A 26,822-nucleotide genomic window follows, 5' to 3' on the forward strand; every position below is an offset into this window, starting at 1 on the left:
GTTTGAATCAGTTAAAGGTTCGATTCTGGTAAACGTTTGAATCAGTTAAAGGTTCGAATCTGGTAAACGTTTGAATCAGTTAAAGGTTCGAATCCGGTAAACATTTGAATTGGTTAACAGTTCGAATCCGGTAAACATTTGAATTGGTTAATGGTTCGAATCCGGTAAACGTTTGAATCCGTTAAAGGTTCGAATCCGGTAAACATTTGAAATCGTTAATGGTTCGAATCCGGTAAACGTTTGAATCAGTTGAAGGTTAGAATCCGGTAAACGTTTGAATCAGTTAAAGGTTCGAATCCGGTAAACATTTGAATCAGTTAAAGGTTCGAATCCGTTAAACATTTGAATCAGTTAAAGGTTCGAATCCGGTAAACATTTGAATTGGTTAATGGTTCGAATCCGGTAAACGTTTGAATCCGTTAAAGGTTCGAATCCGGTAAACATTTGAAATCGTTAATGGTTCGAATCCGGTAAACGTTTGAATCAGTTAAAGGTTCGATTCTGGTAAACGTTTGAATCGGTTAATGGTTCGAATCCGGTAAACGTTTGAATCAGTTAAAGGTTCGATTCTGGTGAACGTTTGAATCAGTTGAAGGTTTGAATCCTGTAAACATTTGAATCAGTTAAAGGTTCGATTCTGGTAAACGTTTGAATCAGTTAAAGGTTCGATTCTGGTAAACCTTATGAATCAGTTAAAGGTTCGAATCTGGTAAACGTTTGAATCAGTTAAAGGTTCGAATCCGGTAAACGTTTGAATTGGTTAATGGTTCGAATCCGGTAAACATTTGAATTGGTTAATGGTTCGAATCCGGTAAACATTTGAATTGGTTAATGGTTCGAATCCGGTAAACGTTTGAATCCATTAAAGGTTCGAATCCGGTAAACATTTGAAATCGTTAATGGTTCGAATCCGGTAAACGTTTGAATCAGTTATAGGTTCGAATCCGTTAAACATTTGAATCAGTTAATGGTTCGAATCCGTTGAACATTTGAAACAGTTAATGGTTCGAATCCGGTAAACGTTTGAATCAGTTAAAGATTCAAATCCGGTAAACGTTTGAATTGGTTAATGGTTCGAATCCGGTAAACATTTGAATTGGTTAATAGTTTGAATCCGGTAAACGTTTGAATCAGTTAAAGATTCAAATCCGGTAAACGTTTGAATTGGTTAATGGTTCGAATCCGGTAAACATTTGAATTGGTTAAAGATTCAAATCCGGTAAACGTTTGAATTGGTTAATGGTTCGAATCCGGTAAACATTTGAATTGGTTAATGGTTCGAATCCAGTAAACATTTGAATTGGTTAAAGGTTCGAATCTGGTAAACGTTTGAATCAGTTAAAGGTTCGAATCCGGCAAACATTTGAATCGGTTAAAGATTCAAATCCGGTAAACGTTTGAATCAGTTAAAGGTTCGATTCTGGTAAACGTTTGAATCAGTTAAAGGTTCGAATCCAGTAAACGTTTGAATCAGTTAAAGATTCAAATCCGGTAAACGTTTGAATCAGTTAAAGGTTCGATTCTGGTAAACGTTTGAATCAATTAAAGATTCAAATCCGGTAAACGTTTGAATCAGTTAAAGGTTCGAATCTGGTAAACGTTTGAATCAGTGAAACGTTCGAATCCGGTAAACATTTGAATTGGTTAATGGTTTGAATCCAGTTAACGTTTGAATCCGATAAAGGTTCGAATCCGGTAAACATTTGAAATCGTTAATGGTTCGAATCCGGTAAACGTTTGAATCAGTTAAAGGTTCGAATCCGGTAAACGTTTGAATCAGTTATAGGTTCGAATCCGGTAAACATTTGAATCAGTTAAAGGTTCGAATCCGGTCAACATTTGAATCAGTTAAAGGTTCGAATCCGTTAAACATTTGAATCAGTTAATGGTTCGAATCCGGTAAACATTTGAATCAGTTAATTGTTCGAATCCGGTCAACATTTGAATCAGTTAAAGGTTCGAATCCGTTAAACATTTGAATCAGTTAATGGTTCGAATCCGGTAAACATTTGAATCAGTTAATGGTTCGAATCCGGTAAACATTTGAATCAGTTAAAGGTTCGAAACCGGTAAACATTTGAATCAGTTAAAGGTTCGAATCCGTTAAACATTTGAATCAGTTAAAGGTTCGAATCCGTTAAACATTTGAATCAGTTAATGGTTCGAATCCGGTAAACATTTGAATCAGTTAATTGTTCGAATCCGGTCAACATTTGAATCAGTTAAAGGTTCGAATCTGGTAAACGTTTGAATCAGTTAAAGGTTCGAATCCGGTAAACATTTGAATTGGTTAAAGATTCAAATCCGGTAAACGTTTCAATTGGTTAATGGTTCGAATCCGGTAAACATTTGAATTGGTTAATGGTTCGAATCCGGTAAACGTTTGAATCAGTTAAAGATTAAAATCCGGTAAACATTTGAATTGGTTAAAGATTCAAATCCGGTAAACGTTTGAATTGGTTAATGGTTCGAATCCGGTAAACATTTGAATTGGTTAATGGTTCGAATCCGGTAAACATTTGAATTGGTTAAAGGTTCGAATCTGGTAAACGTTTGAATCAGTTAAAGGTTCGAATCCGGCAAACATTTCAATCGGTTAAAGGTTCGATTCTGGTGAACGTTTGAATCAGTTGAAGGTTTGAATCCTGTAAACATTTGAATCAGTTAAAGGTTCGATTCTGGTAAACGTTTGAATCAGTTAAAGGTTCGATTCTGGTAAACCTTATGAATCAGTTAAAGGTTCGAATCTGGTAAACGTTTGAATCAGTTAAAGGTTCGAATCCGGTAAACGTTTGAATTGGTTAATGGTTCGAATCCGGTAAACATTTGAATTGGTTAATGGTTCGAATCCGGTAAACGTCTGAATCAGTTATAGGTTCGAATCCGTTAAACATTTGAATCAGTTAATGGTTCGAATCCGGTAAACATTTGAAACAGTTAATGGTTCGAATCCGGTAAACGTTTGAATCAGTTAAAGATTCAAATCCGGTAAACGTTTGAATTGGTTAATGGTTCGAATCCGGTAAACATTTGAATTGGGTAATAGTTTGAATCCGGTAAACGTTTGAATCAGTTAAAGATTCAAATCCGGTAAACGTTTGAATTGGTTAATGGTTCGAATCCGGTAAACATTTGAATTGGTTAAAGATTCAAATCCGGTAAACGTTTGAATTGGTTAATGGTTCGAATCCGGTAAACATTTGAATTGGTTAATGGTTCGAATCCGGTAAACATTTCAATTGGTTAATGGTTCGAATCCGGTAAACATTTGAATTGGTTAATGGTTCGAATCCGGTAAACATTTCAATTGGTTAATGGTTCGAATCCGGTAAACGCTTGAATCAGTTAATGGTTTGAATCCGGTAAACGTTTGAATTGGTCAATGGTTCGAATCCGGTAAACGTTTGAATTGGTTAATGGTTCGAATCCGGTACACATTTGAATTGGTTAAAGGTTCGAATCCGGTAAACGTTTGAATCAGTTAAAGCTTCGAATCTGGTAAACGTTTGAATCAGTTAATGGTTCGAATCCGGTAAACGTTTGAATCAGTTAAAGATTCAAATCCGGTAAACGTTTGAATTGGTTAATGGTTCGAATCCGGTAAACATTTGAATTGGTTAATGGTTTGAATCCGGTAAACGTTTGAATTGGTTAAAGATTCAAATCCGGTAAACGTTTGAATAGGTTAATGGTTCGAATCCGGTAAACATTTGAATTGGCTAATGGTTCGAATCCGGTAAACATTTCAATTGGTTAATGGTTCGAATCCGGTAAACGTTTGAATCAGTTAAAGGTTTGAATCCGGTAAACATTTGAATCAGTTAAAGGTTCGATTCTGGTATACGTTTGAATCAGTTAAAGGTTCGAATCTGGTAAACGTTTGAATGAGTTAAAGGTTCGAATCCCGTAAACGTTTGAATCAGTTAAAGGTTCGATTCTGGTAAACGTTTGAATCAGTTAAAGGTTCGAATCTGGTAAACGTTTGAATCAGTTAAAGGTTCGAATCCGGTAAACATTTGAATTGGTTAACAGTTCGAATCCGGTAAACATTTGAATTGGTTAATGGTTCGAATCCGGTAAACGTTTGAATCCGTTAAAGGTTCGAATCCGGTAAACATTTGAAATCGTTAATGGTTCGAATCCGGTAAACGTTTGAATCAGTTGAAGGTTAGAATCCGGTAAACGTTTGAATCAGTTAAAGGTTCGAATCCGGTAAACATTTGAATCAGTTAAAGGTTCGAATCCGTTAAACATTTGAATCAGTTAATGGTTCGAATCCGGTAAACATTTGAATTGGTTCATGGTTCGAATCCGGTAAACATTTGAATTGGTTAATGGTTCGAATCCGGTAAACGTTTGAATCCGTTAAAGGTTCGAATCCGGTAAACATTTGAAATCGTTAATGGTTCGAATCCGGTAAACGTTTGAATCAGTTAAAGGTTCGATTCTGGTAAACGTTTGAATCGGTTAATGGTTCGAATCCGGTAAACGTTTGAATCAGTTAAAGGTTCGATTCTGGTGAACGTTTGAATCAGTTGAAGGTTTGAATCCTGTAAACATTTGAATCAGTTAAAGGTTCGATTCTGGTAAACGTTTGAATCAGTTAAAGGTTAGATTCTGGTAAACCTTATGAATCAGTTAAAGGTTCGAATCTGGTAAACGTTTGAATCAGTTAAAGGTTCGAATCCGGTAAACGTTTGAATTGGTTAATGGTTCGAATCCGGTAAACATTTGAATTGGTTAATGGTTCGAATCCGGTAAACATTTGAATTGGTTAATGGTTCGAATCCGGTAAACGTTTGAATCCATTAAAGGTTCGAATCCGGTAAACATTTGAAATCGTTAATGGTTCGAATCCGGTAAACGTTTGAATCAGTTATAGGTTCGAATCCGTTAAACATTTGAATCAGTTAATGGTTCGAATCCGTTGAACATTTGAAACAGTTAATGGTTCGAATCCGGTAAACGTTTGAATCAGTTAAAGATTCAAATCCGGTAAACGTTTGAATTGGTTAATGGTTCGAATCCGGTAAACATTTGAATTGGTTAATAGTTTGAATCCGGTAAACGTTTGAATCAGTTAAAGATTCAAATCCGGTAAACGTTTGAATTGGTTAATGGTTCGAATCCGGTAAACATTTGAATTGGTTAATGGTTCGAATCCGGTAAACATTTGAATTGGTTAATGGTTCGAATCCGGTAAACATTTCAATTGGTTAATGGTTCGAATCCGGTAAACATTTGAATTGGTTAATGGTTCGAATCCGGTAAACATTTCAATTGGTTAATGGTTCGAATCCGGTAAATGCTTGAATCAGTTAATGGTTCGAATCCAGTAAACGTTTGAATTGGTTAATGGTTCGAATCCGGTAAACGTTTGAATTGGTCAATGGTTCGAATCCGGTAAACGTTTGAATCAGTTAAAGCTTCGAATCTGGTAAACGTTTGAATCAGTTAAAGGTTCGAATCCGGTAAACGTTTGAATCAGTTAAAGATTAAAATCCGGTAAACGTTTGAATTGGTTAATGGTTCGAATCCGGTAAACATTTGAATTGGTTAATGGTTTGAATCCAGTAAACGTTTGAATTGGTTAAAGATTCAAATCCGGTAAACGTTTGAATAGGTTAATCTTTCGAATCCGGTAAACATTTGAATTGGCTAATGGTTCGAATCCGGTAAACATTTCAATTGGTTAATGGTTCGAATCCGGTAAACGTTTGAATCAGTTAAAGGTTTGAATCCGGTAAACATTTGAATCAGTTAAAGGTTCGATTCTGGTAAACGTTTGAATCAGTTAAAGGTTCGAATCTGGTAAACGTTTGAATGAGTTAAAGGTTCGAATCCCGTAAACGTTTGAATCAGTTAAAGGTTCGATTCTGGTAAACGTTTGAATCAGTTAAAGGTTCGAATCTGGTAAACGTTTGAATCAGTTAAAGGTTCGAATCCGGTAAACATTTGAATTGGTTAACAGTTCGAATCCGGTAAACATTTGAATTGGTTAATGGTTCGAATCCGGTAAACGTTTGAATCCGTTAAAGGTTCGAATCCGGTAAACATTTGAAATCGTTAATGGTTCGAATCCGGTAAACGTTTGAATCAGTTGAAGGTTCGAATCCGGTAAACGTTTGAATCAGTTAAAGGTTCGAATCCGGTAAACATTTGAATCAGTTAATGGTTCGAATCCGGTAAACATTTGAATTGGTTCATGGTTCGAATCCGGTAAACATTTGAATTGGTTAATGGTTCGAATCCGGTAAACGTTTGAATCCGTTAAAGGTTCGAATCCGGTAAACATTTGAAATCGTTAATGGTTCGAATCCGGTAAACGTTTGAATCAGTTAAAGGTTCGATTCTGGTAAACGTTTGAATCAGTTATAGGTTCGAATCCGGTAAACATTTGAATCAGTTAAAGGTTCGAATCCGTTAAACATTTGAATCAGTTAATGGTTCGAATCCGGTAAACATTTGAATCAGTTAAAGGTTGGAATCCGGTAATCGTTTGAATCAGTTAATGGTTCGAATCCGGTAAACGTTTGAATCAGTTAAAGATTCAAATCCGGTAAACGTTTGAATTGGTTAATGGTTCGAATCCGGTAAACATTTGAATTGGTTCATGGTTTGAATCCGGTAAACGTTTGAATCAGTTAAAGATTAAAATCCGGTAAACGTTTCAATTGGTTAATGGTTCGAATCCGGTAAACATTTGAATTGGTTAAAGATTCAAATCCGGTAAACGTTTCAATTGGTTAATGGTTCGAATCCGGTAAACATTTGAATTGGTTAATGGTTCGAATCCGGTAAACATTTGAATTGGTTCATGGTTTGAATCCGGTAAACGTTTGAATCAGTTAAAGATTAAAATCCGGTAAACATTTGAATTGGTTAAAGATTCAAATCCGGTAAACGTTTGAATTGGTTAATGGTTCGAATCCGGTAAACATTTGAATTGGTTAATGGTTCGAATCCGGTAAACATTTCAATTGGTTAATGGTTCGAATCCGGTAAACGTTTGAATCAGTTAAAGATTCAAATCCGGTAAACGTTTGAATTGGTTAATGGTTCGAATCTGGTAAACATTTGAATTGGTTAAAGATTCAAATCCGGTAAACGTTTGAATTGGTTAATGGTTCGAATCCGGTAAACGTTTGAATCAGTTAATGGTTCGAATCCGGTAAACATTTGAATTGGTTCATGGTTTGAATGCGGTAAACGTTTGAATCAGTTAAAGATTAAAATCCGGTAAACGTTTGAATTGGTTAATGGTTCGAATCCGGTAAACATTTGAATTGGTTAAAGATTCAAATCCGGTAAACGTTTGAATTGGTTAATGGTTCGAATCCGGTAAACATTTGAATTGGTTAATGGTTCGAATCCAGTAAACATTTGAATTGGTTAAAGGTTCGAATCTGGTAAACGTTTGAATCAGTTAAAGGTTCGAATCCGGCAAACATTTGAATCGGTTAATGGTTCGAATCTGGTAAACGTTTGAATCAGTTAAAGGTTCGAATCCAGTAAACGTTTGAATCAGTTAAAGATTCAAATCTGGTAAACGTTTGAATCAGTTAAAGGTTCGATTCTGGTAAACGTTTGAATCAATTAAAGATTCAAATCCGGTAAACGTTTGAATCAGTTAAAGGTTCGAATCTGGTAAACGTTTGAATCAGTTAAACGTTCGAATCCGGTAAACATTTGAATTGGTTAACGGTTCGAATCCGGTAAACATTTGAATTGGTTAATGGTTTGAATCCAGTTAACGTTTGAATCCGATAAAGGTTCGAATCCGGTAAACATTTGAAATCGTTAATGGTTCGAATCCGGTAAACGTTTGAATCAGTTAAAGGTTCGAATCCGGTAAACGTTTGAATCAGTTGTAGGTTCGAATCCGGTAAACATTTGAATCAGTTAAAGGTTCGAATCCGGTCAACATTTGAATCAGTTAAAGGTTCGAATCCGTTAAACATTTGAATCAGTTAATGGTTCGAATCCGGTAAACATTTGAATCAGTTAATTGTTCGAATCCGGTCAACATTTGAATCAGTTAAAGGTTCGAATCCGTTAAACATTTGAATCAGTTAATGGTTCGAATCCGGTAAACATTTGAATCAGTTAATGGTTCGAATCCGGTAAACATTTGAATCAGTTAAAGGTTCGAAACCGGTAAACATTTGAATCAGTTAAAGGTTCGAATCCGTTAAACATTTGAATCAGTTAAAGGTTCGAATCCGGTAAACATTTGAATCAGTTAAAGGTTCGAATCCGTTAAACATTTGAATCAGTTAATGGTTCGAATCCGGTAAACATTTGAATCAGTTAATTGTTCGAATCCGGTCAACATTTGAATCAGTTAAAGGTTCGAATCTGGTAAACGTTTGAATCAGTTGAAGGTTCGAATCCGGTAAACATTTGAATCAGTTAAAGTTTCGAATCCGGTAAACATTTGAATCAGTTAAAGGTTCGAATCCGTTAAACATTTGAATCAGTTAATGGTTCGAATACGGCAAACATTTGAATCAGTTAATTGTTCGAATCCGGTCAACATTTGAATCAGTTAAAGGTTCGAATCCGTTAAACATTTGAATCAGTTTATGGTTCGAATCCGTTAAACATTTGAATCAGTTAATGGTTCGAATCCGGTAAACATTTGAATCAGTTAATGGTTCGAATCCGTTAAACATTTGAATCAGTTAATGGTTCGAATCCGGTAAACATTTGAATCAGTTAATGGTTCGAATCCGTTAAACATTTGAATCAGTTGAAGGTTCGAAACCGGTAAACATTTGAATCAGTTGAAGGTTCGAAACCGGTAAACATTTGAATCAGTTGAAGGTTCGAAACCGGTAAACATTTGAATCAGTTAAAGGTTCGAAACCGGTAAACGTTTGAATCAGTTAAAGGTTCGAATCCGGTAAACGTTTGAATCAGTTCAAGGTTCGAACTCGTTAAACGTTGGAATCAGTTAAAGGTTCGAATCCGGTAAACGTTTGATTCAGTTAAAGGTTCGAATCCGGTAAACATTTGAATTGGTTAAAGATTCAAATCCGGTAAACGTTTCAATTGGTTAATGGTTCAAATCCGGTAAACGTTTCAATTGGTTAATGGTTCGAATCCGGTAAACATTTGAATTGGTTAATGGTTCGAATCCGGTAAACATTTGAATTGGTTCATGGTTTGAATCCGGTAAACGTTTGAATCAGTTAAAGATTAAAATCCGGTAAACATTTGAATTGGTTAAAGATTCAAATCCGGTAAACGTTTGAATTGGTTAATGGTTCGAATCCGGTAAACATTTGAATTGGTTAATGGTTCGAATCCGGTAAACATTTGAATTGGTTAATGGTTCGAATCCGGTAAACATTTGAATTGGTTAAAGGTTCGAATCTGGTAAACGTTTGAATCAGTTAAAGGTTCGAATCCGGCAAACATTTCAATCGGTTAAAGGTTCGATTCTGGTGAACGTTTGAATCAGTTGAAGGTTTGAATCCTGTAAACATTTGAATCAGTTAAAGGTTCGATTCTGGTAAACGTTTGAATCAGTTAAAGGTTCGATTCTGGTAAACCTTATGAATCAGTTAAAGGTTCGAATCTGGTAAACGTTTGAATCAGTTAAAGGTTCGAATCCGGTAAACGTTTGAATTGGTTAATGGTTCGAATCCGGTAAACATTTGAATTGGTTAATGGTTCGAATCCGGTAAACGTCTGAATCAGTTATAGGTTCGAATCCGTTAAACATTTGAATCAGTTAATGGTTCGAATCCGGTAAACATTTGAAACAGTTAATGGTTCGAATCCGGTAAACGTTTGAATCAGTTAAAGATTCAAATCCGGTAAACGTTTGAATTGGTTAATGGTTCGAATCCGGTAAACATTTGAATTGGGTAATAGTTTGAATCCGGTAAACGTTTGAATCAGTTAAAGATTCAAATCCGGTAAACGTTTGAATTGGTTAATGGTTCGAATCCGGTAAACATTTGAATTGGTTAAAGATTCAAATCCGGTAAACGTTTGAATTGGTTAATGGTTCGAATCCGGTAAACATTTGAATTGGTTAATGGTTCGAATCCGGTAAACATTTCAATTGGTTAATGGTTCGAATCCGGTAAACATTTGAATTGGTTAATGGTTCGAATCCGGTAAACATTTCAATTGGTTAATGGTTCGAATCCGGTAAACGCTTGAATCAGTTAATGGTTTGAATCCGGTAAACGTTTGAATTGGTCAATGGTTCGAATCCGGTAAACGTTTGAATTGGTTAATGGTTCGAATCCGGTACACATTTGAATTGGTTAAAGGTTCGAATCCGGTAAACGTTTGAATCAGTTAAAGCTTCGAATCTGGTAAACGTTTGAATCAGTTAATGGTTCGAATCCGGTAAACGTTTGAATCAGTTAAAGATTCAAATCCGGTAAACGTTTGAATTGGTTAATGGTTCGAATCCGGTAAACATTTGAATTGGTTAATGGTTTGAATCCGGTAAACGTTTGAATTGGTTAAAGATTCAAATCCGGTAAACGTTTGAATAGGTTAATGGTTCGAATCCGGTAAACATTTGAATTGGCTAATGGTTCGAATCCGGTAAACATTTCAATTGGTTAATGGTTCGAATCCGGTAAACGTTTGAATCAGTTAAAGGTTTGAATCCGGTAAACATTTGAATCAGTTAAAGGTTCGATTCTGGTATACGTTTGAATCAGTTAAAGGTTCGAATCTGGTAAACGTTTGAATGAGTTAAAGGTTCGAATCCCGTAAACGTTTGAATCACTTAAAGGTTCGATTCTGGTAAACGTTTGAATCAGTTAAAGGTTCGAATCTGGTAAACGTTTGAATCAGTTAAAGGTTCGAATCCGGTAAACATTTGAATTGGTTAACAGTTCGAATCCGGTAAACATTTGAATTGGTTAATGGTTCGAATCCGGTAAACGTTTGAATCCGTTAAAGGTTCGAATCCGGTAAACATTTGAAATCGTTAATGGTTCGAATCCGGTAAACGTTTGAATCAGTTGAAGGTTAGAATCCGGTAAACGTTTGAATCAGTTAAAGGTTCGAATCCGGTAAACATTTGAATCAGTTAAAGGTTCGAATCCGTTAAACATTTGAATCAGTTAATGGTTCGAATCCGGTAAACATTTGAATTGGTTCATGGTTCGAATCCGGTAAACATTTGAATTGGTTAATGGTTCGAATCCGGTAAACGTTTGAATCCGTTAAAGGTTCGAATCCGGTAAACATTTGAAATCGTTAATGGTTCGAATCCGGTAAACGTTTGAATCAGTTAAAGGTTCGATTCTGGTAAACGTTTGAATCGGTTAATGGTTCGAATCCGGTAAACGTTTGAATCAGTTAAAGGTTCGATTCTGGTGAACGTTTGAATCAGTTGAAGGTTTGAATCCTGTAAACATTTGAATCAGTTAAAGGTTCGATTCTGGTAAACGTTTGAATCAGTTAAAGGTTAGATTCTGGTAAACCTTATGAATCAGTTAAAGGTTCGAATCTGGTAAACGTTTGAATCATTTAAAGGTTCGAATCCGGTAAACGTTTGAATTGGTTAATGGTTCGAATCCGGTAAACATTTGAATTGGTTAATGGTTCGAATCCGGTAAACATTTGAATTGGTTAATGGTTCGAATCCGGTAAACGTTTGAATCCATTAAAGGTTCGAATCCGGTAAACATTTGAAATCGTTAATGGTTCGAATCCGGTAAACGTTTGAATCAGTTATAGGTTCGAATCCGTTAAACATTTGAATCAGTTAATGGTTCGAATCCGTTGAACATTTGAAACAGTTAATGGTTCGAATCCGGTAAACGTTTGAATCAGTTAAAGATTCAAATCCGGTAAACGTTTGAATTGGTTAATGGTTCGAATCCGGTAAACATTTGAATTGGTTAATAGTTTGAATCCGGTAAACGTTTGAATCAGTTAAAGATTCAAATCCGGTAAACGTTTGAATTGGTTAATGGTTCGAATCCGGTAAACATTTGAATTGGTTAATGGTTCGAATCCGGTAAACATTTGAATTGGTTAATGGTTCGAATCCGGTAAACATTTCAATTGGTTAATGGTTCGAATCCGGTAAACATTTGAATTGGTTAATGGTTCGAATCCGGTAAACATTTCAATTGGTTAATGGTTCGAATCCGGTAAACGCTTGAATCAGTTAATGGTTCGAATCCAGTAAACGTTTGAATTGGTTAATGGTTCGAATCCGGTAAACGTTTGAATTGGTCAATGGTTCGAATCCGGTAAACGTTTGAATCAGTTAAAGCTTCGAATCTGGTAAACGTTTGAATCAGTTAAAGGTTCGAATCCGGTAAACGTTTGAATCAGTTAAAGATTAAAATCCGGTAAACGTTTGAATTGGTTAATGGTTCGAATCCGGTAAACATTTGAATTGGTTAATGGTTTGAATCCAGTAAACGTTTGAATTGGTTAAAGATTCAAATCCGGTAAACGTTTGAATAGGTTAATCTTTCGAATCCGGTAAACATTTGAATTGGCTAATGGTTCGAATCCGGTAAACATTTCAATTGGTTAATGGTTCGAATCCGGTAAACGTTTGAATCAGTTAAAGGTTTGAATCCGGTAAACATTTGAATCAGTTAAAGGTTCGATTCTGGTAAACGTTTGAATCAGTTAAAGGTTCGAATCTGGTAAACGTTTGAATGAGTTAAAGGTTCGAATCCCGTAAACGTTTGAATCAGTTAAAGGTTCGATTCTGGTAAACGTTTGAATCAGTTAAAGGTTCGAATCTGGTAAACGTTTGAATCAGTTAAAGGTTCGAATCCGGTAAACATTTGAATTGGTTAACAGTTCGAATCCGGTAAACATTTGAATTGGTTAATGGTTCGAATCCGGTAAACGTTTGAATCCGTTAAAGGTTCGAATCCGGTAAACATTTGAAATCGTTAATGGTTCGAATCCGGTAAACGTTTGAATCAGTTGAAGGTTCGAATCCGGTAAACGTTTGAATCAGTTAAAGGTTCGAATCCGGTAAACATTTGAATCAGTTAATGGTTCGAATCCGGTAAACATTTGAATTGGTTCATGGTTCGAATCCGGTAAACATTTGAATTGGTTAATGGTTCGAATCCGGTAAACGTTTGAATCCGTTAAAGGTTCGAATCCGGTAAACATTTGAAATCGTTAATGGTTCGAATCCGGTAAACGTTTGAATCAGTTAAAGGTTCGATTCTGGTAAACGTTTGAATCAGTTATAGGTTCGAATCCGGTAAACATTTGAATCAGTTAAAGGTTCGAATCCGTTAAACATTTGAATCAGTTAATGGTTCGAATCCGGTAAACATTTGAATCAGTTAAAGGTTGGAATCCGGTAATCGTTTGAATCAGTTAATGGTTCGAATCCGGTAAACGTTTGAATCAGTTAAAGATTCAAATCCGGTAAACGTTTGAATTGGTTAATGGTTCGAATCCGGTAAACATTTGAATTGGTTCATGGTTTGAATCCGGTAAACGTTTGAATCAGTTAAAGATTAAAATCCGGTAAACGTTTCAATTGGTTAATGGTTCGAATCCGGTAAACATTTGAATTGGTTAAAGATTCAAATCCGGTAAACGTTTCAATTGGTTAATGGTTCGAATCCGGTAAACATTTGAATTGGTTAATGGTTCGAATCCGGTAAACATTTGAATTGGTTCATGGTTTGAATCCGGTAAACGTTTGAATCAGTTAAAGATTAAAATCCGGTAAACATTTGAATTGGTTAAAGATTCAAATCCGGTAAACGTTTGAATTGGTTAATGGTTCGAATCCGGTAAACATTTGAATTGGTTAATGGTTCGAATCCGGTAAACATTTCAATTGGTTAATGGTTCGAATCCGGTAAACGTTTGAATCAGTTAAAGATTCAAATCCGGTAAACGTTTGAATTGGTTAATGGTTCGAATCTGGTAAACATTTGAATTGGTTAAAGATTCAAATCCGGTAAACGTTTGAATTGGTTAATGGTTCGAATCCGGTAAACGTTTGAATCAGTTAATGGTTCGAATCCGGTAAACATTTGAATTGGTTCATGGTTTGAATGCGGTAAACGTTTGAATCAGTTAAAGATTAAAATCCGGTAAACGTTTGAATTGGTTAATGGTTCGAATCCGGTAAACATTTGAATTGGTTAAAGATTCAAATCCGGTAAACGTTTGAATTGGTTAATGGTTCGAATCCGGTAAACATTTGAATTGGTTAATGGTTCGAATCCAGTAAACATTTGAATTGGTTAAAGGTTCGAATCTGGTAAACGTTTGAATCAGTTAAAGGTTCGAATCCGGCAAACATTTGAATCGGTTAATGGTTCGAATCTGGTAAACGTTTGAATCAGTTAAAGGTTCGAATCCAGTAAACGTTTGAATCAGTTAAAGATTCAAATCTGGTAAACGTTTGAATCAGTTAAAGGTTCGATTCTGGTAAACGTTTGAATCAATTAAAGATTCAAATCCGGTAAACGTTTGAATCAGTTAAAGGTTCGAATCTGGTAAACGTTTGAATCAGTTAAACGTTCGAATCCGGTAAACATTTGAATTGGTTAACGGTTCGAATCCGGTAAACATTTGAATTGGTTAATGGTTTGAATCCAGTTAACGTTTGAATCCGATAAAGGTTCGAATCCGGTAAACATTTGAAATCGTTAATGGTTCGAATCCGGTAAACGTTTGAATCAGTTAAAGGTTCGAATCCGGTAAACGTTTGAATCAGTTGTAGGTTCGAATCCGGTAAACATTTGAATCAGTTAAAGGTTCGAATCCGGTCAACATTTGAATCAGTTAAAGGTTCGAATCCGTTAAACATTTGAATCAGTTAATGGTTCGAATCCGGTAAACATTTGAATCAGTTAATTGTTCGAATCCGGTCAACATTTGAATCAGTTAAAGGTTCGAATCCGTTAAACATTTGAATCAGTTAATGGTTCGAATCCGGTAAACATTTGAATCAGTTAATGGTTCGAATCCGGTAAACATTTGAATCAGTTAAAGGTTCGAAACCGGTAAACATTTGAATCAGTTAAAGGTTCGAATCCGTTAAACATTTGAATCAGTTAAAGGTTCGAATCCGGTAAACATTTGAATCAGTTAAAGGTTCGAATCCGTTAAACATTTGAATCAGTTAATGGTTCGAATCCGGTAAACATTTGAATCAGTTAATTGTTCGAATCCGGTCAACATTTGAATCAGTTAAAGGTTCGAATCTGGTAAACGTTTGAATCAGTTGAAGGTTCGAATCCGGTAAACATTTGAATCAGTTAAAGTTTCGAATCCGGTAAACATTTGAATCAGTTAAAGGTTCGAATCCGTTAAACATTTGAATCAGTTAATGGTTCGAATACGGCAAACATTTGAATCAGTTAATTGTTCGAATCCGGTCAACATTTGAATCAGTTAAAGGTTCGAATCCGTTAAACATTTGAATCAGTTTATGGTTCGAATCCGTTAAACATTTGAATCAGTTAATGGTTCGAATCCGGTAAACATTTGAATCAGTTAATGGTTCGAATCCGTTAAACATTTGAATCAGTTAATGGTTCGAATCCGGTAAACATTTGAATCAGTTAATGGTTCGAATCCGTTAAACATTTGAATCAGTTGAAGGTTCGAAACCGGTAAACATTTGAATCAGTTGAAGGTTCGAAACCGGTAAACATTTGAATCAGTTGAAGGTTCGAAACCGGTAAACATTTGAATCAGTTAAAGGTTCGAAACCGGTAAACGTTTGAATCAGTTAAAGGTTCGAATCCGGTAAACGTTTGAATCAGTTCAAGGTTCGAACTCGTTAAACGTTGGAATCAGTTAAAGGTTCGAATCCGGTAAACGTTTGATTCAGTTAAAGGTTCGAATCCGTTAAACATTTGAATCAGTTAATGGTTCGAATCCGGTAAACATTTGAATCAGTTAATGGTTCGAATCCGGTAAACGTTTGAATCGGTTAAAGGTTCGAATCCGGTAAACGTTTGAATCAGTTAAAGGTTCGAATCCGGTAAACTTTTGAATCAGTTAAAGGTTCGAATCCGGTAAACGTTTGAATCAGTTAAAGGTTCGAAACCGGTAAACGTTTGAATCAGTTAAAGGTTCGAATCCGGTAAACGTTTGAATCAGTTAAAGGTTCGAATCCGGTAAACATTTGAATCAGTTGATGGTTCGAATCCGGTAAACGTTTGAGTCAGTTAAAGGTTCGAATCCGGTAAATATTTGAATCAGTTAAAGGTTCGAAACCGGTAAACATTTGAATCAGTTAAAGGTTCGAAACCGGTAAACGTTTGAATCAGTTAAAGGTTCGAATCCGGTAAACGTTTGAATCAGTTCAAGGTTCGAACTCGTTAAACGTTGGAATCAGTTAAAGGTTCGAACTCGTTAAACGTTGGAATCAGTTAAAGGTTCGAATCCGGTAAACGTTTGATTCAGTTAAAGGTTCGAATCCGTTAAACATTTGAATCAGTTAATGGTTCGAAACCTGTAAACATTTGAATCAGTTAATGGTTCGAATCCGGTAAACGTTTGAATCGGTTAAAGGTTCGAATCCGGTAAACGTTTGAATCGGTTAAAGGTTCGAATCCGGTAAACGTTTGAATCGGTTAAAGGTTCGAATCCGGTAAACGTTTGAATCGGTTAAAGGTTCGAATCTGGTAAACGTTGGAATCAGTCAAAGGTTCGAATCCGGTAAACGTTTGAATCAGTTAAAGGTTCGAATCCGGTAAACTTTTGAATCAGTTAAATGTTCGAATCCGGTAAACGTTTGAATCAGTTAAAGGTTCGAATCCTGTAAACGTTTGAATCAGTTAAAGGTTCGAATCCTGGAAACGTTTGAATCAGTTAAACGTTCGAATCCGGTAAACGCTTGAATCAGTTAAAGGTTCGATTCTGGTAAACATTTGAATCAGTTAAAGGTTCGAATCCGGTAAACGTTTGAATCAATTAAAGGTTCGAATCCGGTAAACATTTGAATTGGTTAATGGTTCGAATCCGGTAAACATTTGAATTGGTTAATGGTTCGAATCCGGTAAACGTTTGAATCCGTTAAAGGTTCGAATCCGGTAAACATTTGAAATCGTTAATGGTTCGAATCCGGTAAACGTTTGAATCAGTTAAAGGTTCGATTCTGGTAAACGTTTGAATCAGTTATAGGTTCGAATCCGGTAAACATTTGAATCAGTTAAAGGTTCGAATCCGTTAAACATTTGAATCAGTTAATGGTTCGAATCCGGTAAACATTTGAATCAGTTAAAGGTTGGAATCCGGTAATCGTTTGAATCAGTTAATGGTTCGAATCCGGTAAACGTTTGAATCAGTTAAAGATTCAAATCCGGTAAACGTTTGAATTGGTTAATGGTTCGAATCCGGTAAACATTTGAATTGGTTCATGGTTTGAATCCGGTAAACGTTTGAATCAGTTAAAGATTAAAATCCGGTAAACGTTTCAATTGGTTAATGGTTCGAATCCGGTAAACATTTGAATTGGTTAAAGATTCAAATCCGGTAAACGTTTCAATTGGTTAATGGTTCGAATCCGGTAAACATTTGAATTGGTTAATGGTTCGAATCCGGTAAACATTTGAATTGGTTCATGGTTTGAATCCGGTAAACGTTTGAATTGGTTAAAGATTCAAATCCGGTAAACGTTTGAATTGGTTCATGGTTTAAATCCGGTAAACATTTGAATTGGTTCATGGTTTAAATCCGGTAAACATTTGAATTGGTTAAAGATTCAAATCCGGTAAACGTTTGAATTGGTTAATGGTTCGAATCCGGTAAACATTTGAATTGGTTAATGGTTCGAATCCGGTAAACATTTCAATTGGTTAATGGTTCGAATCCGGTAAACGTTTGAATCAGTTAAAGATTCAAATCCGGTAAACGTTTGAATTGGTTAATGGTTCGAATCTGGTAAACATTTGAATTGGTTAAAGATTCAAATCCGGTAAACGTTTGAATTGGTTAATGGTTCGAATCCGGTAAACGTTTGAATCAGTTAATGGTTCGAATCCGGTAAACATTTGAATTGGTTCATGGTTTGAATGCGGTAAACGTTTGAATCAGTTAAAGATTAAAATCCGGTAAACGTTTGAATTGGTTAATGGTTCGAATCCGGTAAACATTTGAATTGGTTAAAGATTCAAATCCGGTAAACGTTTGAATTGGTTAATGGTTCGAATCCGGTAAACATTTGAATTGGTTAATGGTTCGAATCCAGTAAACATTTGAATTGGTTAAAGGTTCGAATCTGGTAAACGTTTGAATCAGTTAAAGGTTCGAATCCGGCAAACATTTGAATCGGTTAATGGTTCGAATCTGGTAAACGTTTGAATCAGTTAAAGGTTCGAATCCAGTAAACGTTTGAATCAGTTAAAGATTCAAATCTGGTAAACGTTTGAATCAGTTAAAGGTTCGATTCTGGTAAACGTTTGAATCAATTAAAGATTCAAATCCGGTAAACGTTTGAATCAGTTAAAGGTTCGAATCTGGTAAACGTTTGAATCAGTTAAACGTTCGAATCCGGTAAACATTTGAATTGGTTAACGGTTCGAATCCGGTAAACATTTGAATTGGTTAATGGTTTGAATCCAGTTAACGTTTGAATCCGATAAAGGTTCGAATCCGGTAAACATTTGAAATCGTTAATGGTTCGAATCCGGTAAACGTTTGAATCAGTTAAAGGTTCGAATCCGGTAAACGTTTGAATCAGTTGTAGGTTCGAATCCGGTAAACATTTGAATCAGTTAAAGGTTCGAATCCGGTCAACATTTGAATCAGTTAAAGGTTCGAATCCGTTAAACATTTGAATCAGTTAATGGTTCGAATCCGGTAAACATTTGAATCAGTTAATTGTTCGAATCCGGTCAACATTTGAATCAGTTAAAGGTTCGAATCCGTTAAACATTTGAATCAGTTAATGGTTCGAATCCGGTAAACATTTGAATCAGTTAATGGTTCGAATCCGGTAAACATTTGAATCAGTTAAAGGTTCGAAACCGGTAAACATTTGAATCAGTTAAAGGTTCGAATCCGTTAAACATTTGAATCAGTTAAAGGTTCGAATCCGGTAAACATTTGAATCAGTTAAAGGTTCGAATCCGTTAAACATTTGAATCAGTTAATGGTTCGAATCCGGTAAACATTTGAATCAGTTAATTGTTCGAATCCGGTCAACATTTGAATCAGTTAAAGGTTCGAATCTGGTAAACGTTTGAATCAGTTGAAGGTTCGAATCCGGTAAACATTTGAATCAGTTAAAGTTTCGAATCCGGTAAACATTTGAATCAGTTAAAGGTTCGAATCCGTTAAACATTTGAATCAGTTAATGGTTCGAATACGGCAAACATTTGAATCAGTTAATTGTTCGAATCCGGTCAACATTTGAATCACTTAAAGGTTCGAATCCGTTAAACATTTGAATCAGTTTATGGTTCGAATCCGTTAAACATTTGAATCAGTTAATGGTTCGAATCCGGTAAACATTTGAATCAGTTAATGGTTCGAATCCGTTAAACATTTGAATCAGTTAATGGTTCGAATCCGGTAAACATTTGAATCAGTTAATGGTTCGAATCCGGTAAACATTTGAATCAGTTGAAGGTTCGAAACCGGTAAACATTTGAATCAGTTGAAGGTTCGAAACCGGTAAACATTTGAATCAGTTGAAGGTTCGAAACCGGTAAACATTTGAATCAGTTGAAGGTTCGAAACCGGTAAACATTTGAATCAGTTAAAGGTTCGAAACCGGTAAACGTTTGAATCAGTTAAAGGTTCGAATCCGGTAAACGTTTGAATCAGTTCAAGGTTCGAACTCGTTAAACGTTGGAATCAGTTAAAGGTTCGAATCCGGTAAACGTTTGATTCAGTTAAAGGTTCGAATCCGTTAAACATTTGAATCAGTTAATGGTTCGAATCCGGTAAACATTTGAATCAGTTAATGGTTCGAATCCGGTAAACGTTTGAATCGGTTAAAGGTTCGAATCCGGTAAACGTTTGAATCAGTTAAAGGTTCGAATCCGGTAAACTTTTGAATCAGTTAAAGGTTCGAATCCGGTAAACGTTTGAATCAGTTAAAGGTTCGAAACCGGTAAACGTTTGAATCAGTTAAAGGTTCGAATCCGGTAAACGTTTGAATCAGTTAAAGGTTCGAATCCGGTAAACATTTGAATCAGTTGATGGTTCGAATCCGGTAAACGTTTGAGTCAGTTAAAGGTTCGAATCCGGTAAATATTTGAATCAGTTAAAGGTTCGAAACCGGTAAACATTTGAATCAGTTAAAGGTTCGAAACCGGTAAACGTTTGAATCAGTTAAAGGTTCGAATCCGGTAAACGTTTGAATCAGTTCAAGGTTCGAACTCGTTAAACGTTGGAATCAGTTAAAGGTTCGAACTCGTTAAACGTTGGAATCAGTTAAAGGTTCGAATCCGGTAAACGTTTGATTCAGTTAAAGGTTCGAATCCGTTAAACATTTGAATCAGTTAATGGTTCGAAACCTGTAAACATTTGAATCAGTTAATGGTTCGAATCCGGTAAACGTTTGAATCGGTTAAAGGTTCGAATCCGGTAAACGTTTGAATCGGTTAAAGGTTCGAATCCGGTAAACGTTTGAATCGGTTAAAGGTTCGAATCCGGTAAACGTTTGAATCGGTTAAAGGTTCGAATCTGGTAAACGTTGGAATCAGTCAAAGGTTCGAATCCGGTAAACGTTTGAATCAGTTAAAGGTTCGAATCCGGTAAACTTTTGAATCAGTTAAATGTTCGAATCCGGTAAACGTTTGAATCAGTTAAAGGTTCGAATCCTGTAAACGTTTGAATCAGTTAAAGGTTCGAATCCTGGAAACGTTTGAATCAGTTAAACGTTCGAATCCGGTAAACGCTTGAATCAGTTAAAGGTTCGATTCTGGTAAACATTTGAATCAGTTAAAGGTTCGAATCCGGTAAACGTTTGAATCAATTAAAGGTTCGAATCCGGTAAACATTTGAATTGGTTAATGGTTCGAATCCGGTAAACATTTGAATCAGTTAATGTTTCGAATCCGGTAAACGTTTGAGTCAGTTAATGGTTCGAATCCGGTAAACGTTTGAATCAGTTAATGGTTCGAATCCGGTAAACGTTTGAATCAGTTAATGGTTCGAATCCGGTAAACGTTTGAATCAGTTAAAGGTTCTATTCTGGTTAACGTTTGAATCAGTTAAAGGTTCGAATCCGGTAAACATTTGAATCGGTTAATGGTTCGAATCCTGTAAACGTTTGGATCAGCTAAAGGTTCGAATCTGGTAAACGTTTGAATCGGGCAATGGTTCGAATCCGGTAAACATTTGAATCGGTCAATGGTTCGAATCCGGTAAACGCATGAATCGGTCAATGGTTCGAATCCTGGAAACGTTCGAATCCGGTAAACGTTGGAATCGGTTAATGGTTCGAATCCGGTAAACATTTGAATCAGTTAAAGGTTCAAATCCGGTAAACGTTTGAATTGGTTAATGGTTCGAATCCGGTAAACATTTGAATTGGGTAATAGTTTGAATCCGGTAAACGTTTGAATCAGTTAAAGATTCAAATCCGGTAAACGTTTGAATTGGTTAATGGTTCGAATCCGGTAAACATTTGAATTGGTTAAAGATTCAAATCCGGTAAACGTTTGAATTGGTTAATGGTTCGAATCCGGTAAACATTTGAATTGGTTAATGGTTCGAATCCGGTAAACATTTCAATTGGTTAATGGTTCGAATCCGGTAAACATTTGAATTGGTTAATGGTTCGAATCCGGTAAACATTTCAATTGGTTAATGGTTCGAATCCGGTAAACGCTTGAATCAGTTAATGGTTCGAATCCGGTAAACGTTTGAATTGGTCAATGGTTCGAATCCGGTAAACGTTTGAATTGGTTAATGGTTCGAATCCGGTACACATTTGAATCGGTTAATGGTTCGAATCCTGTAAACGTTTGGATCAGCTAAAGGTTCGAATCTGGTAAACGTTTGAATCGGGCAATGGTTCGAATCCGGTAAACATTTGAATCGGTCAATGGTTCGAATCCGGTAAACGCATGAATCGGTCAATGGTTCGAATCCTGGAAACGTTCGAATCCGGTAAACGTTGGAATCGGTTAATGGTTCGAATCCGGTAAACATTTCAATTGGTTAATGGTTCGAATCCGGTAAACATTTGAATTGGTTAATGGTTCGAATCCGGTAAACATTTCAATTGGTTAATGGTTCGAATCCGGTAAACGCTTGAATCAGTTAATGGTTCGAATCCAGTAAACGTTTGAATTGGTTAATGGTTCGAATCCGGTAAACGTTTGAATTGGTCAATGGTTCGAATCCGGTAAACGTTTGAATCAGTTAAAGGTTCGAATCCGGTAAACGTTTGAATCAGTTAAAGATTAAAATCCGGTAAACGTTTGAATTGGTTAATGGTTCGAATCCGGTAAACATTTGAATTGGTTAATGGTTTGAATCCAGTAAACGTTTGAATTGGTTAAAGATTCAAATCCGGTAAACGTTTGAATAGGTTAATGTTTCGAATCCGGTAAACATTTGAATTGGCTAATGGTTCGAATCCGGTAAACATTTCAATTGGTTAATGGTTCGAATCCGGTAAACGTTTGAATCAGTTAAAGGTTTGAATCCGGTAAACATTTGAATCAGTTAAAGGTTCGATTCTGGTAAACGTTTGAATCAGTTAAAGGTTCGAATCTGGTAAACGTTTGAATGAGTTAAAGGTTCGAATCCCGTAAACGTTTGAATCAGTTAAAGGTTCGATTCTGGTAAACGTTTGAATCAGTTAAAGGTTCGAATCTGGTAAACGTTTGAATCAGTTAAAGGTTCGAATCCGGTAAACATTTGAATTGGTTAACAGTTCGAATCCGGTAAACATTTGAATTGGTTAATGGTTCGAATCCGGTAAACGTTTGAATCCGTTAAAGGTTCGAATCCGGTAAACATTTGAAATCGTTAATGGTTCGAATCCGGTAAACGTTTGAATCAGTTGAAGGTTCGAATCCGGTAAACGTTTGAATCAGTTAAAGGTTCGAATCCGGTAAACATTTGAATCAGTTAATGGTTCGAATCCGGTAAACATTTGAATTGGTTCATGGTTCGAATCCGGTAAACATTTGAATTGGTTAATGGTTCGAATCCGGTAAACGTTTGAATCCGTTAAAGGTTCGAATCCGGTAAACATTTGAAATCGTTAATGGTTCGAATCCGGTAAACGTTTGAATCAGTTAAAGGTTCGATTCTGGTAAACGTTTGAATCAGTTATAGGTTCGAATCCGGTAAACATTTGAATCAGTTAAAGGTTCGAATCCGTTAAACATTTGAATCAGTTAATGGTTCGAATCCGGTAAACATTTGAATCAGTAAAAGGTTGGAATCCGGTAATCGTTTGAATCAGTTAATGGTTCGAATCCGGTAAACGTTTGAATCAGTTAAAGATTCAAATCCGGTAAACGTTTGAATTGGTTAATGGTTCGAATCCGGTAAACATTTGAATTGGTTCATGGTTTGAATCCGGTAAACGTTTGAATCAGTTAAAGATTAAAATCCGGTAAACGTTTCAATTGGTTAATGGTTCGAATCCGGTAAACATTTGAATTGGTTAAAGATTCAAATCCGGTAAACGTTTCAATTGGTTAATGGTTCGAATCCGGTAAACATTTGAATTGGTTAATGGTTCGAATCCGGTAAACATTTGAATTGGTTCATGGTTTGAATCCGGTAAACGTTTGAATCAGTTAAAGATTAAAATCCGGTAAACATTTGAATTGGTTAAAGATTCAAATCCGGTAAACGTTTGAATTGGTTAATGGTTCGAATCCGGTAAACATTTGAATTGGTTAATGGTTCGAATCCGGTAAACATTTCAATTGGTTAATGGTTCGAATCCGGTAAACGTTTGAATCAGTTAAAGATTCAAATCCGGTAAACGTTTGAATTGGTTAATGGTTCGAATCTGGTAAACATTTGAATTGGTTAAAGATTCAAATCCGGTAAACGTTTGAATTGGTTAATGGTTCGAATCCGGTAAACGTTTGAATCAGTTAATGGTTCGAATCCGGTAAACATTTGAATTGGTTCATGGTTTGAATGCGGTAAACGTTTGAATCAGTTAAAGATTAAAATCCGGTAAACGTTTGAATTGGTTAATGGTTCGAATCCGGTAAACATTTGAATTGGTTAAAGATTCAAATCCGGTAAACGTTTGAATTGGTTAATGGTTCGAATCCGGTAAACATTTGAATTGGTTAATGGTTCGAATCCAGTAAACATTTGAATTGGTTAAAGGTTCGAATCTGGTAAACGTTTGAATCAGTTAAAGGTTCGAATCCGGCAAACATTTGAATCGGTTAATGGTTCGAATCTGGTAAACGTTTGAATCAGTTAAAGGTTCGAATCCAGTAAACGTTTGAATCAGTTAAAGATTCAAATCCGGTAAACGTTTGAATCAGTTAAAGGTTCGATTCTGGTAAACGTTTGAATCAATTAAAGATTCAAATCCGGTAAACGTTTGAATCAGTTAAAGGTTCGAATCTGGTAAACGTTTGAATCAGTTAAACGTTCGAATCCGGTAAACATTTGAATTGGTTAACGGTTCGAATCCGGTAAACATTTGAATTGGTTAATGGTTTGAATCCAGTTAACGTTTGAATCCGATAAAGGTTCGAATCCGGTAAACATTTGAAATCGTTAATGGTTCGAATCCGGTAAACGTTTGAATCAGTTAAAGGTTCGAATCCGGTAAACGTTTGAATCAGTTGTAGGTTCGAATCCGGTAAACATTTGAATCAGTTAAAGGTTCGAATCCGGTCAACATTTGAATCAGTTAAAGGTTCGAATCCGTTAAACATTTGAATCAGTTAATGGTTCGAATCCGGTAAACATTTGAATCAGTTAATTGTTCGAATCCGGTCAACATTTGAATCAGTTAAAGGTTCGAATCCGTTAAACATTTGAATCAGTTAATGGTTCGAATCCGGTAAACATGTGAATCAGTTAATGGTTCGAATCCGGTAAACATTTGAATCAGTTAATGGTTCGAATCCGGTAAACATTTGAATCAGTTAAAGGTTCGAAACCGGTAAACATTTGAATCAGTTAAAGGTTCGAATCCGTTAAACATTTGAATCAGTTAAAGGTTCGAATCCGGTAAACATTTGAATCAGTTAAAGGTTCGAATCCGTTAAACATTTGAATCAGTTAATGGTTCGAATCCGGTAAACATTTGAATCAGTTAATGGTTCGAATCCGTTAAACATTTGAATCAGTTAATTGTTCGAATCCGGTCAACATTTGAATCAGTTAAAGGTTCGAATCTGGTAAACGTTTGAATCAGTTGAAGGTTCGAATCCGGTAAACATTTGAATCAGTTAAAGTTTCGAATCCGGTAAACATTTGAATCAGTTAAAGGTTCGAATCCGTTAAACATTTGAATCAGTTAATGGTTCGAATCCGTTAAACATTTGAATCAGTTAATTGTTCGAATCCGGTCAACATTTGAATCAGTTAAAGGTTCGAATCCGTTAAACATTTGAATCAGTTTATGGTTCGAATCCGTTAAACATTTGAATCAGTTAATGGTTCGAATCCGGTAAACATTTGAATCAGTTAATGGTTCGAATCCGTTAAACATTTGAATCAGTTAATGGTTCGAATCCGGTAAACATTTGAATCAGTTAATGGTTCGAATCCGTTAAACATTTGAATCAGTTGAAGGTTCGAAACCGGTAAACATTTGAATCAGTTGAAGGTTCGAAACCGGTAAACATTTGAATCAGTTGAAGGTTCGAAACCGGTAAACATTTGAATCAGTTAAAGGTTCGAAACCGGTAAACGTTTGAATCAGTTAAAGGTTCGAATCCGGTAAACGTTTGAATCAGTTCAAGGTTCGAACTCGTTAAACGTTGGAATCAGTTAAAGGTTCGAATCCGGTAAACGTTTGATTCAGTTAAAGGTTCGAATCCGTTAAACATTTGAATCAGTTAATGGTTCGAATCCGGTAAACATTTGAATCAGTTAATGGTTCGAATCCGGTAAACGTTTGAATCGGTTAAAGGTTCGAATCCGGTAAACGTTTGAATCAGTTAAAGGTTCGAATCCGGTAAACTTTTGAATCAGTTAAAGGTTCGAATCCGGTAAACGTTTGAATCAGTTAAAGGTTCGAAACCGGTAAACGTTTGAATCAGTTAAAGGTTCGAATCCGGTAAACGTTTGAATCAGTTAAAGGTTCGAATCCGGTAAACATTTGAATCAGTTGATGGTTCGAATCCGGTAAACGTTTGAGTCAGTTAAAGGTTCGAATCCGGTAAATATTTGAATCAGTTAAAGGTTCGAAACCGGTAAACATTTGAATCAGTTAAAGGTTCGAAACCGGTAAACGTTTGAATCAGTTAAAGGTTCGAATCCGGTAAACGTTTGAATCAGTTCAAGGTTCGAACTCGTTAAACGTTGGAATCAGTTAAAGGTTCGAACTCGTTAAACGTTGGAATCAGTTAAAGGTTCGAATCCGGTAAACGTTTGATTCAGTTAAAGGTTCGAATCCGTTAAACATTTGAATCAGTTAATGGTTCGAAACCTGTAAACATTTGAATCAGTTAATGGTTCGAATCCGGTAAACGTTTGAATCGGTTAAAGGTTCGAATCCGGTAAACGTTTGAATCGGTTAAAGGTTCGAATCCGGTAAACGTTTGAATCGGTTAAAGGTTCGAATCCGGTAAACGTTTGAATCGGTTAAAGGTTCGAATCTGGTAAACGTTGGAATCAGTCAAAGGTTCGAATCCGGTAAACGTTTGAATCAGTTAAAGGTTCGAATCCGGTAAACTTTTGAATCAGTTAAATGTTCGAAT

At 35.8% G+C, this 26,822-nt stretch overlaps 1 protein-coding gene across 1 annotated transcript in view; it reads right to left on the minus strand.

Annotated features, from left to right (window-relative positions):
- Nucleotides 1-26,822, minus strand: part of LOC137418230 (E3 ubiquitin/ISG15 ligase TRIM25-like) — a 1,962,167-nt gene that overhangs the window by 1,596,837 nt on the left and 338,508 nt on the right. The window lies entirely within an intron of this gene.

The sequence above is a fragment of the Myxine glutinosa genome, chromosome 1 (genome assembly GCF_964187855.1).
Source record: "Myxine glutinosa chromosome 1, kmMyxGlut1.1, whole genome shotgun sequence".
Lineage (NCBI taxonomy): Eukaryota > Metazoa > Chordata > Myxini > Myxiniformes > Myxinidae > Myxine > Myxine glutinosa.